This window comes from Erithacus rubecula (assembly GCF_903797595.1).
Source record: "Erithacus rubecula genome assembly, chromosome: 10".
Classification (NCBI taxonomy): domain Eukaryota; kingdom Metazoa; phylum Chordata; class Aves; order Passeriformes; family Muscicapidae; genus Erithacus; species Erithacus rubecula.
In genome coordinates, this window is record NC_136662.1 from 10,000,844 (window position 1) to 10,017,475 (window position 16,632).

The 16,632-nt window shown below is 39.2% G+C and overlaps 1 protein-coding gene across 1 annotated transcript in view; it reads left to right on the top strand.

Moving 5' to 3' along the window:
• DPYD (dihydropyrimidine dehydrogenase) overlaps nucleotides 1-16,632 on the top strand; it is a 320,908-nt gene that overhangs the window by 195,243 nt on the left and 109,033 nt on the right. The window lies entirely within an intron of this gene.

The window sequence follows — 16,632 nt, forward strand, 5'->3', positions numbered from 1 at the left end:
TGAATATATTATGACATGAAGGTAATTGAAGTTTTTTTCTTATTCCTGGTTTTTAAATGTGCACATCAGCAAGTGTAAAAGTGTTTAAACATTTCACATTGACAGTAAAAGTGCTGCATGTTTAGTATCCTACTTCCCTATGAATGGACTGTGGGTTTCTTTGCTGAGATTCTCATCACTTTATTTACTGTGACTGAGCTTCATCATAATGAAAGCATGAATCAAAAGATAATATCCTATTCCCTGATTTGATTTTAACACCCTTTGTCAAAGTCCTGGATATTGCATGCAGGCAGACTGTTGGCCATTTCTGCAGTGGTATCCCACTGCAGTCTTCACCAAAAATCCCTCACAGCACTTTATGCTCGAGATCAAACCATTCTCCTGTGTGAGGAAAAGCACTAGCAGAATTTCAAAAGGAAGTTTTGAATTTTCTCAGACCTAGTGTTGTGTGTGGGATGAAGAAGTCCCACTCTTCCAGAGTTCCTGGGGTGAACATCTTCTGATCATCCCTCATTATATGTGAGTTATTACTTTGAGAATGTGAATTCAGTTGCTGCATGTTGGCTGTGGCTGCTACTGTGGCATCTTTTGAGGCTGGTAACGCCTGCGTGGGCAAGCAGCACCCAGCACAGACCTTGGCTTTGCTTACAGGGATTTTTAAAACATGCCTGTGAACTCATCTAAGAACTGTCATATCATTATAATGGTAAATTTGTTGCTAACTGAAAACAGAATTTTGTTCACTGAGGAGAAGTCTCTTGGTGCTTATTCTGTGATATTCTGTGTAATTACAGCTTGCAGAATTTTCTTCACCCAATTGTTGTTCACTCCTCTAGAAAGGGTTTTTCAACATTGTGTGTTTTATTAAAACCACAACCATTTCCTGAGAACTGTTTGTGTGAACTTAATTAACAAGAAAAGAATGACATTTTCTGCTCAAATGAAGGTCAAACAGATGAGGAAACAAGTGATTACAATAAAAAAACTTAGGCAAATTTTAAAAGCAAATCAGAACTTACACCTAATTACTTTTGCTGTGAAATACAAGTTAAGAGTAAGATTTATGTTACAGATGAGAAGGATATGAGCAAAATAGCCACCTCACTAGAAGGTGATCCCTCAAAGGATTCTGTCTTGTGCCTTTGGGAAGAGCAAACCATAAAGGGCAGCTCAATTCCCCCAGCAGAGGCTAGGCTGCAAACTGAATTTTGCAATGGGTTGTGCAGAAGAGCACCACCAGTCACAGCTGTGTGGGCAATGTCACTTAGCTGTGGCACGTTTCCTCTGTAGATCAGGAGCTGGCATCTCCCTTGTGCTGCCTCCACCCCCATGGGTGGCTTCATGCTTTGTCTCTTCTGTCTTCTGATTCTTGCTTGTAGCTTGCAAATATCTCTGACTGGCAGTCTTTCCCTTCCCCCTCTTCTAGTAGATTCTCCCTTTGACCCCAAATCCACTTCAAGTGGATGAGGGAAAAGCTGCCACCACCAGGAACTTGCTTCAGTGCCACCAGCAGCAAATAAAATACTGTAAGAGTCCAAGCAGAGGAGAAAGCAGAAAGTGTCTGGATTTTGTGTGTTACCTGGTAACCTATTATCAAAACCTGCTTACTGGGGTCAGCCTACCACAGGTGGGAAATGCATAAACTTGTCAGTTCGTGGCTAGGCCATAACTGGGACACACAGTGGTTAAAGTGCTTTAGTTAGTGGGGTAAAAGAATTAACACTAATGTAACAGCAAGTCCCACTTTCATATTTCATTCACCAAGGACATACCTGATTATATGGTGTATTGGTGCACTTTTCAGCCAAAATGTGGCTGGAGAAATGACAGAGTATGGTGCATGCAAGAAATTAGTTTACCTAGCAAATACAAATTTATGAACTCACCTAATAATGTGAACAGGACAGAAAACTGTGTGGAAAAAAAAAGTATTTTTACATCAGCCAACATCTACAAAATGTAATCACTGGGGAATGGCTGAGAAAGTTGGAAAAAAAGAATTATAAAGCCTGGGAGGCAAACTTACTGCTAAAATTTTATATTGACATACTTGACAATAGCTACAATCTGGCCATTATTTGTGCTGGGAACAGTGAATATTGGTGGTGCAGTGTGTCTTGGTGACCTGGTAAGGCAGGGAGCTGTAATCTCTTTAGCATTTGCTCTGAGGAAAACAAGCTTGCAAAGAGCAAGGTTTGAAAATAGTAAAATACTTCTCTGCAGAAAAATGTGTACTGAGGATTCACTAAGAAGTTCATGAACACAATTGCCAAATACTCCTTCTATATCTTCCTATAACTGCTGTCCTGTAGATGATAATAAAGTAATCAACTTAATAAAGTAATCAACTACAAACCTCAATATGCAAATTAGTTAGGGTCTGGGTATGTGCAGGAGGTCACAGCAGTACAAAAAAGGGCTTTGACAGGACACTTCATGAAATAGATTGCAGGGGAAATGTCATTCCCTTCCAGACTAAGAGAAGTCCATCACAGACCAGCAAATGTCTTGAGAAATTTGTACCACAAGAAAGAACTGGGATCTTGGAAGAAGATGCCAAATTTAATATTTTTTAATATTGCAGTGTTATTATACTAAAGTCTTAAAAGTAAGTTTTTGGCCTCCTAGCTCAACACAAATGAGTTTGATCTCCTGCATGACTCCAGGGAATGTACATAGGATACCAGATTGTCAGCTGTGACACTGAATCTGTGATTCAGATATCAGTGTCATGATGCGTTGAGTTGAGAAACCTCTTCTGCTAGAAGCACTAAGTACTGATGGACCCCCAAACTAAGCTGAAAACTCTTGTCTTCATGTTTGTTCTGCTGCTTGCAGAATGTTGCTGACAGTCTCTCTGACAGTTACTCAGCAGAGAGCAGCTTTTCAAGGCTAGAGCTGTTAAAGATGTATTTTTGTTCAACATTTTGTTCAGAATGTCCCAGGAACACCTGTTGGGAGTAGCCATGTGTGCAAGAACAGATCACTGGATCCCAGGCTGGTAATGGTCTCTGTTGCATTGTAGGGATTTTGTTGGGTTTTGATTTTTTGGATTTGTTTGGGATTTTTTTTAATCTCATGGAATAGTTCAATTAGGTTTGTTTTTTTTTTTTTTCTACCATAGAAGCATGAAATAAGACTGCCAGTTTTGTTTGGATTTGGTCTTTGTGGGTTCTTGGATTGATTTTTTTTTTTTTTTTACATTTAGGAAACAAGCCTAAGATTTGGTTTAATTCTACCCTGTGAGGATAGGAGAAGATAAAGGGCTACAGAGGAAGAAAAATACAATCTTAACAGACATATATGAATGCATTGCTCCTGCAAATAAATTTTGGTGCAGAAACATGCAAAGTTCAAAGAGATGAAGTTACAGGGTGAATAGAAATAAACTTGCAACAGTTATTTGGATATTTTGCATGGGGAGGTTTAATTGATTTGCAGTGTGATCCCTGAAGTGGTGTCCTACATATCAATCTTGTTGGACCAGCTCAGGTTTTAAAAACAGGTTTTATCTACAGAGTGGGAACAGATTTACCTTTTATATAAACCTTTTTCCTCACTAAGTCTGCACTAATAGTAGACCCTGTAATCTGAGAGGAATTGACCAGAATATCTAAAATTGCTGTAGATCTCCTTCGAGACTTAAAATTCAGGGATGTTAGGTGGAAAACTTTTTAAGATACAGAATAGTCATAGGCTTCACAGCTTTACTGTGCAGAGGTCAAAGTTGGATTTCTCACTAGAGGTATTAGGAATAATTTGTTTCTTTTTGCAGGTATTATTATAGCTTTTGCTTTTAATGGGCATTTAGAGTCCAGTGGGATGTTGTAGTTAGTATTTGCATTTTGAGATACCAGTCACAGACTTGCTTCAGGCTATGACAATCAATAGTTCTGCTCTGCCTAGACCTAGTGTAGATAGCTTTACCTTTCCATCACAGCAAAATGATACTTTGTACTCCAAATACCTACTAAGTTATATCTCCATGTGATAAATCTCATGCATCTTGACAAGCTCAATATCTTTAATCTTGGAATAAAGCATTTCTAAGCAATCATGTAGGGCCATGCCCTCGTGGACCTCACTTGGTACCAACATCAGCCAGTGCAGAGTCACCCTGTTGGGGAGGGTACGTGCTCTGCATTCTCAGGATTCTGCTGAAAGCCCAGGTGCTTCTCCACATGGACTGAAAAGGACAGAGCACAAAGGGAGACAGCCACAAGCTGGGCTGCCTAGAAGCCTGCACGCTCCCAGAAGTGCAGAACAGCTACCTGGGTTGCTTTATTTGAATTTCAGGCCCACAAATCACATTTGAAAAGCTCCAGAAGTTGTTATTGCTGCAGCTTAAACTTCCCAAAGCCAGCCGTCATGGATGCTTGGTAGGAGGTGAAAAATCCCACACAGCAGTTGTTAAATTCACCATATGGAAAAGATCCCTTTCACTACAGAAAACTGGCAGTAGGCCCATTCCCTTAACATCAGAGGAAATCCTAGCTGAAAAGGGAAAGTGAGGTTGGAATAAGGCACTCACACTGATTGCCTTGTCCAGGAGCTAAATCACTTGGCCCTAGAGAGTGTGGAGCACAAGAACTTCCAGTGACTGCTGGGGTGGGTAGAAAGGAGGAGATCTCAGAGCACATGATCACATTTCCTTTTTCTCTTTGGCATTCGCCACAAGAAAAAGGGAGGATGAAAAACAGTAAAGGAAAATACTTCCTAGAGAAGGAAAAAAGCTGCCCTGAAAGAACAGCAGACACATTGACAACATTTCTCTGCATGTTCCAGGGAAGCTTCCACTTTTCCCCCATCCTGAGGGTGTCCCCATTGCTCCTGATCCTGGTTCAGCTCCTTGTGAGCCAGCAGGATGCATTTTCCCCATGTTCAGTCTAAGGAGGAATTCAGCAAGAAGTCCATTTTACACTATGCAAAACCAGAGGCTAGTAACAGAAATATTGATATATTATGTCTTCAAGATCACATTTGCTTATAAGGAAGGATTTTTTTTTTTTAAGGCTCTTCTATAACACATAAAAACTGCTTAAGTCTCACATGACCTGAATATTAATAGGGATGGATCTGAGCTAAAAACTACTGTAGTGTAAATTGTCACTCCTTGAGGCTTAGGTGTTAGTAAAAAAAAAGAAAAATATAGGAAAATTCTCATCTATCATCTCATTCTACCAGCATGTTTTGATAGTCATGTTGGCTATAGCAGACCTGCTTCAGGCTTGAAAAGTAACAGAGAAGTGATATGGAGTCAATGTAAAATCTCTTTCCTGGGAGAGATCTGGGGAACTACAGGTTTAAAATCTTTTATCCTTGCATGCAAATTGGTAAAAGCTGTTCTAAAAAATACAACTAGTAGAAAGAAAACAAACAAAAGAGTGAAGAATCCTCTTTGTAGTATGTTATGCTATAACAAAATTTTTAAAAAAAGTTCTTTTAGGGCATCAAGAGAAATTTAGAGGATAAAAGTGAGTTTGGGTTTCCAGAAGTATTTGGTTGGGTCCTTCACTGAGGAATTTGAAAGAAATTAAATTATCATAAGATTAGAGGAAGAAACCTACATGAATAAATAACCAGCTAAACATAGGAAACAATGTTAAGGAATAAATAGTCAATTTTCACAATGGATAGAGAGCTGCAGGAAAATACTTTAGGGATCTGTACTGTGTTCTGTGCTATTAAAAATGTTTATTAACAGTCTGGAAAAAAGAGAGAATTTTAAGAAAGTGAGCTGCTGATAATAGTATGTAATGTAGGGAGATAAAGATTAGAGCTGACATAAAGGTTTGTGAAGAATCTTGCACTACTGATTGACTAGCCAGTGAACTACTAGGGGAAAAAAGTGAGAGTAGTATGCAGATGGGATAAACCAATAATAAATTTATATATACAGTGAGTGATTGTAAGCTATCTATACTAGAATTACAGTAAGAGAGCACTATGAAAATCTCAGTTTAATGCTGAATAACATTGAAATAAAGCTTATCAAACACACAGTTTCTAGGAAAGAAAGAAAACAAAGCAGAATCCATCACTATGTCAGCATGTTGATGACTTTTTTTCCCTTCACATTTTGAATCTCTTTATGGTTCACATCTTTTTGGATTGGAACCAGAAGGGTGATAGGTGGAAATGAGTGATTGGAGATGCTTCAGCACATGGCTTGGCAGCTGTGGGGCTCATACTCGTGGGGCATTGCCAGTCCCAGAGGCACAGGCTGAGGAAAACCTACTGGAAAAACTATCTGAAAGCATCACCTCTCACTCAGGGAATTCTTGTGCCACAGATTTATTAAAAGATGGGCAAGCTTTTTAGGGAAATACTAGTTGAGTTTGCCCTGAGGAGTTGCTGATGGTGCACATGGGAGGAGGGGGTCTGAGCTGTGTGACCCATTCCTGGAGATGTACACTGTCAGTTCACAAAGATGAGATCTCAATGTGCACCCAGCATCAGAATCCTTCTCTGCCTCCAGTCCTGTCCCAACCTTTGGACCATTGCTCCTGCATTACATTTTGACAACCTGATTAGCATGTTACTACATTACTTGAACTGAAGTGAGATACAGATATGTTTTGTACTAGTCTGAAATGATGTGCTAAGGGGTTCATTCAAATGCTGTTTTTAATTTTCTTAGATTTGCTGCATTTCCAGAGGGTGACTTCAAGACAATCCTACATACAGTAATACAAGAAATTCTGCTAAAAATCTACCCAGAGATTATGTTCAAATGATCATGCAGTGCATGTCACAGTGTTTCATCCCAACTGCACAATATTCACACTGGGTTGTTTTTTTTTTTTTATTCTAAATTTTTCAAAAATATAGTTATTAATCTGGCAGATAAGTGGAAACACATACTCTGGCCATCAGTTTGAGGGAATTTTATTTTAGGAAAGCACGTATCTGTTGCTGGAAACCACAATTTGTAACTGAGAATAGGACCACATGGTAAGTTCAGTGAGATTTTTACAGTTAGTTTATGATTCAGATGTACATGTTTGTGGTGACAAATTAGGACTTTGAGGAAAAATGTGAGAAGGTCTTTTATGTTTTGTACTTGGAAACTACTGCTTTGTTGAGAAACCTGTCAAACTAGTTTAGTGCAGAACTGTGCTTTCTTCCTATGCATGTTATAAAGCCATGGCTTATTTTGTTTGTTTTACTATCATGGCTGAGGTTTGAAAAATACTGAGTAGTTCAGTATGGCAGAAGACTATTTGTACATATGCTAAGAATATCCTTTTGATTTATAAAGTGATTTATTGATCCCTGGGAAAAAAAGAACCATTTTCACAGTTCTGTGTGGACTATGAACACATCTTTAGAACTTTAGCCTTGGGGTAAGAAGTAGGAGAAAATTAAAGCAGTTTCTGAAATACTTCACCAACCATCTCCTAGAAAATGACCCAATCTGCTTGATTATTGGAAAAGACAAACTCCTTAATGGCTAACATCAGCTGAAGCTGCTTCAGGACGTGCTTTGGCAGTTTCTGCTAAAAATTCCTTTTCTGCAGAGATATGTGAGCGGTCATTAAGTAAGAGTATTGACAAAGGAAATGCCCTGAACATAAAGACAGTATGATTAAAAAGATATTTCTAAAATGTAATTCTGCTGACAGTGTCATGAAGAGTTGCATATTTCTGTTCATCTTATTAAAGTGTGAACATGCAGACTATTATTTAGGGGGAAAAGACAATCTCTTAAAAATCCCAACTGTTTTCTCAGATTGGTGAGTTACTGTGAGCACAGTGAAGTGCTTCAAAATGATCTGTGTGATGTGGTTGGGTATCAGGACTGTAGGTTGTGGAAATGTCCTCCATAAACTGCAACAAAGGAAATGGCATCATGCTTTAAACCCCCTGTATGCTCAGATATCCATTTTGCCCCCTCAGCCTGTGCTTAAAATAGCAATAAGAACCTTGGTGCAGGGCATTTCCTGGAGATTAATAACTGGCCAGGGTTAATGGCCCTCAGCAGTGCCTCAGGCCATCAACTCCTCCCAGCCAGTCATTACTCCCTGGGAAATGCCCTTTTCTGGGTAGTTATTGTTTTAGAATTAAGATGTAGATGCCATCGGATGGAGATAAAATGACCTTGTGGCAATCTTGCAAAATAAAATGAAATAAAGGCAAATTTTTGAAACTATTAAGACTCAACAATCCATGCAAATGAAAACTTAAAGTTTGTAAAACTGATAGAATTCTGCTAGTCCGATTACCTATGAAAAATACATATTCCCTAAATACATCTTCCTAATTTCCATTTCATGTTTGTCATAGGCAATTGGCTGAATTATAGAATTAGATCTTTTAAAATGCACAGTATCTTTGACATTCATTTTACTGTCTGCGATATGATTTTAGTCTTTTATGAAGCACTGAACATACGTGATTTAGATAATTCTGTTTTTTGTCTATTACAGTATTTATATTACAATATTTATATTACAATAATAATAGGGATTGTATACCTGATCAAAGTGGTAAGTATGAGCTGTTCCTGTAGCCCATATTCTGGATATTCTGTGATGTGGTTTACATTTTAGGCATTCTGCTAGAGCTCTAATGAAGAAAAATATGAAGTCTAGGTCTATATTTAAAAGGCTTGCTCACATACTTATGTAGGCTAGGAATACTAAAAATAAATGGCATCTAACTGCTGTCCTGGCAGCACCCAGTGTAGATGCAGTTATTCCACCACACTGTTTATTTCTGCTCAGAAGCGAGCGCGGCGTTTGCTGCTCTGAACTGTGCTGGTAGTAGGAGAGCTGGCTCTGCAGACTGTTCTAGCTCAGACAGAAAGGCAGAGGCACATGCCTGAATCTATCACAATTACAGCCAGCTCTTCAGTGTGATTGACAGCAGCTGGACTATATCCCAGCCTCCTGGGCTTTCTGGGGAGGGGGGCTAGGCAAAGATCTCAAGTTCTGAGCAAAATGTGGGAATAAAGTGTTCCAAGATGTTTTTTCTTTTCTTTATCTACCAAGAGGAACATGTAGATTAGCAGAATTGTTAGTGGGCTCTGAAGTGATCTTATTCTACACCCTCAATACTTCTAGTAGCTTCTAAACTTTTTATGCACATTGTGTTTAGGAACTATGGCCATAAACTTTTATTAAACTTCTCATATCTGTCACAATTCCATCTTTTAGATCTCAATTTTCCCCGTTTTATATTTTAATTCTTATGTTTGTTTGTTCTGGGTTTTTTGGTTGGTGTTGGTTTTGGTTTTTTGTGGGGTTTTTTGTTGATTTTTTTTGTTTGTTGTTCTAATGAACTGTATTTAAAGGAGCAACAGCTAAATATGCAAAAATGAGGTGGCCAGCAGGATGCAAAAAGAAATCTTGTTCTCTTCATATAGTCTTAGTCTAATACATGGTTGTGTGAACATGGACATGCCAACCAATTACCACGGGATAGCAAATTGCTAAAAAGTGTGTCATGAGGTAACTACCCCATTGGGAAGTTGCAGCAAATGCAGCCTGATTTAAGTTAATATGAATTTCTTCAATTTTTGGACACAGCAAACCAGCCTTACCTCCTGTTCTATGGGGTTTGAAAGAGCACTAGGGCAGCCACTGGCTGCAGGTGTGCCCATGGGTGGCAACTCATAAATGAGTGTTGAAGGAAGTGTGTGACAGCAAGTACTTATTTACTGAGCACTTACACACAAGTAAATATTTTAAAGGCTTGTTTAAAGGAGACTTAAATACATCCTTTGTTCTGAGTGAGATAGGTTTAATGTAAACTAAGAAAGCAACAGAGTGCTTTTCTCTCCTGTTTCCTGCCACTACACTTCCCAGTCTCACAAATCTCAGGAAGAATGCTTTTTCACTGGTTATTTTTACATTGTCTCATATTTTTAAGTGCAGGGTTCCTAATCTGTTTCAAATTTAATTTTATTTTGCTTCCTTTTATGTTTTGGGGTTTTTTAATAAAATTTTAGTTACGTTGATTTTTCTGTCTATCCATAATATCTAATTTAAGTCCTATGTTTGGAAAAAAATACATTGAAGCTCTAGTCCTAAATTTCAGGGCAGCATTTATAAAAATCTGCTTCATTTTTCTTGCAGTGTAACATGATCGATGTATTCTTAGCTACACCATTCTTGGCCACCTAGCCATTTATGCTCTCTCTATATAACTGTATTAAAATCTGAATGTGCTCATGGAATGTTTCATTTAAGTTATATACAGCTCAGATGAGAGTATCTAAAGATTCTGCAATTTTGTAGGTACCCCAAATTCTTACCTGTGTGCAGTGTGTGCATCTTAAAGCAATGGATGAGCATTAAAAATGTATGTGTGGTACATTTGCATTCTCTCAATGTACTGTCAGCATGCCTCTGGTTCCCAGTAGGACTTTTGCCTTTGATTCTGCCAAAGGCATCCACACTCCACGTGATTTGTTTTCAGTTTATCTTTTTGGGAACACACGTACTCACAGCTGGGTCATTGATAAAAATCTCACCATTAGGTCTTCCAGTGCTTTCATTTGAATGATCATTTGGATGAGGGCTATGAGGCTGTAAAAAATTCAATGCATCTTAATTTTAAAATGTCCAATCACACAGCAGTATGCTGAACAAGTTAGGTAATAATTTTATTAAACTTCCACATATACATTGAAAATAGTAAGGCCTCTTCCATTTTCTCAGCATCTTCACATGAGCTTCCCTAAAATATGAAGAGGTGGGTCGAACTGGCAGTTGAGGAGGAAAGATTAGTCAGAAGGTAACTGCCAACTTACAGCCCTTAATTTTGGATCTTCTTTGCTGCTGGAGTGTAGCCAAAAAGCTACTTAGGTCATCAGACATAACAGCTAGCTACTTAAGTAAATTCTAATGTCTGCATAGGGAAAAAAAGCTACCCACTCATGAGATTTTTCTGATCATATCACAGATGGGAGCACTGCAGACCTGCTTTCAGGAGGTTCAGTGCATAGTGGCACTGTTGTTCACTGAATTTTTCGCCCAGCTGGGAAATACCAGGGGATGATAGGAAAGATATATGAAGAGATCAATAGAAAACACCGATTTTCATCTTCACTTCTTGAAAAGTTCTGTGCCTGACAGAAAGTACAATTTCTTTCTTTGCTAATTGACTACTTTATTATAATTTCGCTATAGAAATATTTATATATGAAACTTTTTTTTTTACAAATGAGAGGTTCTGGTGGGGATGGACCCCACTGGTGTTGCTTTGGCCATTTCGAAGATACCATGCTTTTAGCACAGTGAACATTTGCAGATTCTCTCTGATCATGAGGTGAGCCTGCCCCATTGATCAGGTAGGTTTGGGACTGTGAAGAAGCTTTCCTCTTTGTGAACTCCCATACCTGGACAGATATCTAGGGAAATAGTGTTTATGAACTGTTTATATACATTATTTAAATGCAAATAGTATTTAGAGACTGATAGGTCTCCCCCATGCAGCTGGTCTTTAAAGCCATCATAATTGCTGAAGACAGGATGAGCCTGTTCCTACACTTCTTAACTACCACACCTCTCAGAACAGCCTAACTGAAGAGTGGTTTGTGCAAAATTATTAGGTAAATTATCACTGATTTTCAGTATATCACTATGAGGATAATGGAGCACAGAGAGAGAGTGGGTGAGTTGTGGAGGATGCAACCTGGCTTACAAAATCATTTAGTCCTTCCAAGCATCCCTCTGGCACCAGCAATGCCACATGATGAAGTAGATCACAGGGCTCTGAAGTGTAAAAAGGGAGGGGTTTTTCTCTGCTCTCTGAGTCACAATTTTCTCCTCTACCAGCACTGATTCTGCTCTCTTGAGCCCTCAAAATCCAAGGAAGTGAATTAAAAGAAACCCTGGGGGGTGATGGAACGAGAGAAGAGATAGGATGGACTTCTCAGAGATGCAAAGAGACAGATTTGACCTGGGGAATTGCTAGCTGGCAGAATGCTGGGGTTAGGAAACTGTGATGAAGTTATCCATTCTGTATTTTGTCTCTTTATATTTTCTGCTGAATTTGCTTTCTAATAAGTTAAGCAGCCTTGCTGCTAAGTACTAGGGGAAATACATCTGTGTATATCTAGAAACAGCCCGGGTCTGGAAGGGATCTTAGGGTTCCTTTCAGCCAGCAGCTGCTCATTCCCTCGGTGGGAGCAGCTTACATGCCTCGAACATCTTTGTCTCCAGTTGGTTTCCCCTCTCAGAGGGGCACCCTGCAGGGAGCTGCCTGTGCTATTGTGAGAATAAAGAGCAACAATTAGCGAGGTGCTCAAAGAACTGTGGCTAAAAGGACTGTGTGTATCTAGGCAGAGAATTTGATAAGAGAAAAAATTTCTAAAGGTGGAGGAAAAAATTCAAAAATTTGTGTAGCCTTTGCCAGCCTTGTTTTCCTTACGTGGTTTGAGAATCAATAGTGTGTCAGCACCCTGGTGAAAAGCTTTTGCTACAGGTCATAGCGTGTGTCTGAAATATCATAGAATTAGATATATCCTTTTTCTTTTAGCTTCTCCAATAATGTATTGGCCTCCTCTGCTTTCTCTTTATATTAAATCAGTGTGGAAAGCACAGAAATACAGCAGGGGCATACCAATTCCACAAGGGCTTGCAGGCATTGTTAGAAAGAAGTACTGCCAAAAATTAGTGTGTGTCTTCACTCTTCTCGTGGATTCAGCCCTTATTTTCTTGCACTCATGTATTTGTTTTCACTCATTACCAAAGCGACTAAAGATTGAATTAGGATAGGTTTCCTATGAAAAATAAGATCCCAGAGATCCTATGAAATTTCCAGGGAAGTCTTTATCCACATAGGTAATTTTCAATGCAATTTGAAGGGTTTACCTGGAGTACTGAAGTTTTCAACAGTCTGTCATAAAATGGACACACTTCTTCTAGTCATGTTAAATATTTGAGTTTCCCTGAAGTGCTCTATACAGCTGCTATATTCTCTTTCATTGTACATACGTTTTAGGGAGCTCTTATTCCATGGTTCCCTTTTCACTGTTCAGAAGTTACTACATCTTAATTGGAGTGCCCTGAGTCATGAGAGATGCATCTGATCTTTTTTTTCTTTTTGACCATTCACTATTTTGCCGTTGCATTGTGAATTAGCAGGACTCTCATGATGTCAGCTTTTCATGAATGCACATTTTCCCTTTCTGTACATTTCTGTGTAAGCAGGGCCAAGGGCACAGTAGCTCCTCTGGTAGTGCTGATGTGGTGCTGAGTCTGACGTGGTAGAGGGGCACTTACAAAAACAAGCAATTCCCTTGTTTTTCTACAGGTGCAGCAAGTTCTAAAGTGAAACCTGTTTAGCTTTCTGCTCCCACCAAAGACACAATGTTGTGTTATTTTACAAAGAAAAATGTTCATAACCTTTGGGTTTTCTTTGTCTGAGGGTGTCAGAACCTAACAACTCTAGGTCTGATTTTGAAGTTGTAGCCCAGTGTACTCACTGAAATCCATCAAATAATCCCATTAAATAGGTGGATCTCATTAATAGAAGCAGAGTCGTCACATAAAAATAACTGCCTTTAAAAATAAGCATCTCCATTTAGCCTGGGATTAGTGTCTTTGGTGGTTTCTGCTCATGCTGGCTTTTTTTAAAGTAATACATAGAGCAAATCATAGCATTTTTTAACTTTTACATCATCTTTCTAGGCTAAGTTTTGTGCTGATAATGTTTGGCTTGTTTTTGTGTTGCTGTGTTGTATCTATCTTCCTGTTCCTTTAAAAAACAAAGAAGAGCTCTCTCTATATAGTAACAAGGTACAGAAAATGCTTTATTCAGAAGGTTTGCTACAGCTGAATAATAAACATACTGATATCCCCTACTTATTTTCATATACTCAAATATATGTATTTGAAGTGCAAGTGAATGAGGAAAACAGGATGGTTAGATTGTTAAATTATTTACTGGAGAGTAAATTCTCTGAAAAAAGAAGAGAGACGAGAAACAGAATTGCAGGTCAGCAGTGTCAAGACATTCTGCATTGCTTGTCTTTATCATCATGCAGAATCTTTTTATTAAGGCAGTGCAGAAAGAATAGATTTATGGACTGGAGGTACAATGTTTCATATGTCCATATCCATCTAGATTGACAGTTCCTACCAACATGAATTTCCCAGGAGAGACAGTGTTACTGGTGTCAGTGGATGGCATCATTTACTTCAGTGTTCCATTATTAAATTGATAACAAGATAATTCCTCTGCTTCTCAGAGACATGACAGGTTTTACAATTGTTAACTTTCTTATTGCATGGGATTTGATGTTCTAGGTAGTTTTTAATAAGGAGCTTTTTTTTTATTTCAGTTCTGCAACAAATCAAAATTTACAAGAATGTACAGAAAAAGAGAGACCAGGCTGACTGTACGAGGCATCAAAATCAGGCTGGTTTCCAGAGGGTTATTTTTATACCAGCAAATGTTTGTGCTCACGTTGTTTTTCAGAACTGCACATTTGAGTGTATTTGTGCAGTACAGAATGTTTGCTGTGCTCATGCTCCTGTCTTGTACAGTGGGTGTTAAAAGTGTTCTGTTCATTGGTAATTCTGGCACTATTTTTTTTAAGGGGGGATAATTTCTTCAGCCAGTGACCATTTTGAAAAGCAGAGGGTAGCCACAGATGGCAGTGAATAGCAAAAGCCTCCAAGAACTTTTCTGCTGGCTCAATGTGGCACAGCTGGGACTCCTCCTCAGACTGATGCTGTGTAAGAGGCAGGGGTGGAGAGGAAGGCTGTTCTACTACTACTTGTACTGAGTGTAGGTCCCCCTCATTGTGCCAGATGGGGGTTTAATGCTGTGAAACAGTGATGCAGCTGCCAAGAAGTGTGTTTGTGGAGATGTAGCAGCCTTTTCTGCTCGTGAGTGGTGAACTGAACATCTCATTTTTGCCATTGCTCTAGAAAGATTGTATCATCACTGCTAAATTCCTTCTTACTAAAGGAGGAGGAATTTAGATTTAAAATGTTTGAGTTTGTTCATACTACACAGGTCATGAGGCAAGACTATACTGTGTTGTTTTTGAGGAAAAAATGTGTCTTGAAAGGAAGTTTGAGGTCTTTCCATCTGACCCAAACACAAATACCTTTTGAAGTTTAGCTTGATCAACAGTAATTCTATGGGTATTGAAATCTGGTTCTTAATAAAGTCCTCAATCTCTGCACCCCCTCTTTGCATGCCTATCATCCTGTTCCTTACCTCTGTTTCCCAAACAAGTATCAGATCAGTCCTTTAGCCTTCTTGAAAGCTCCTCTTGATTTTACAGCTTTCAGGGGAGCATTCTTTAAAGATGATATTAAGAATTTCTATTTTTGCAAGGACTGTACACTTAAAAAATAAAATACTGTAGATTTTTGTCAGTGTTTGAGGAATCAGAGAGGGGTGCATGTGGCCAGCAGCAGTGTCAAAGCAGAGCATCGATGGACATGATGCAGAGCTGCCCTCAAGTCTGGTGCAGCAGTAAGAGAAGGGACAGGCAGGGAAGAGCAAGCAGAAATTATGGTGGCTGGATTTCCTGAAGTGCAGGGTGATTATGCAGAGGTCTGGCAGAGTAGGTTTAGAACAGATAATAGGCTCTGGTCAGTGTGAGGTGGCCAAAATAAATATTCTTATCACAGGTATGAGGATCGAGGATTATGATTTCATTCATATGTTGAGAATTTTTGTTAAATTTGCAGGAATTGACAGTGTTCACATTTAAATCCAGACCAGTGAGACTTTTTTTTCAGACTGAGTGTACTGAAGCTCCCTTACTCCCTGCAGAGCAGTGCAGGACAAATGGTAATTGTCAGTGTAGAGTTTTACTGCTCTCTGGCTTTAAATAGATGTGACCCAAACTAGACCCTGTTGGTTTTTTTTTTTTTCTCCTTCTTTTTGTTTTTAAACTTCTTGCAGCAAATTCTGTGTGCTAGGAAGAAAGATCACTTGAAAATGTACACAGTGGCATACCTCATCCTTATTATTTCTTTTCATTCTATTGCATTCATGAGACATCCACATAAAGATAATGGATGAGAAAAAAGAAAAACATTCACAAGGGAAATATATTATAGTTTAAGCTTCCAGGGGATTATTATAAACAGGGAGAAAAAATATTTTAAGGATTATGAGAAGTACCTTGTCAGTGTTCTTTTAAGAAGAACAACTACTAATGCATTAGTCACAGAATTGCGTGAAATGTAACGCTTTACTGCTTTAGCTACAGTATATTCATTTTATAATGGTGTCCTAACTGGTACATTACATACCCTCCCCTTCCCACCTCCCTCCAACAAAAAGCCAGGTTTTATATTGGATGTTTCTGCTCCAGGAACGATGAGGAAGGCGCTGAGCACAGGACAGTGTGCGGTGTCACCAACGCGCCTCTGTCCCTTGTCAGGAATTGCCAGCTCGCCCTGTCGGTGGCATTGTCACAGTGGCGGCCGGGGGGACAGTCTGCAGGGCTGCTGAGCCCCCGGGGACAGCAGCATCCCCACGACAGGCCAAACAGCAGCTTGGCTGGAGAGAGGAGGGAGCAGCACGCCCCGCGATCCGACCCGCAGCAGGGAACGGGCCGGGGTCCCACCGCGCTTCAATCACGCAGTTTGCAGGCAGCCACACTCGAGCTGTGACAAAGCTGCAATTTAGTCAACCCTCATTTACCACTTA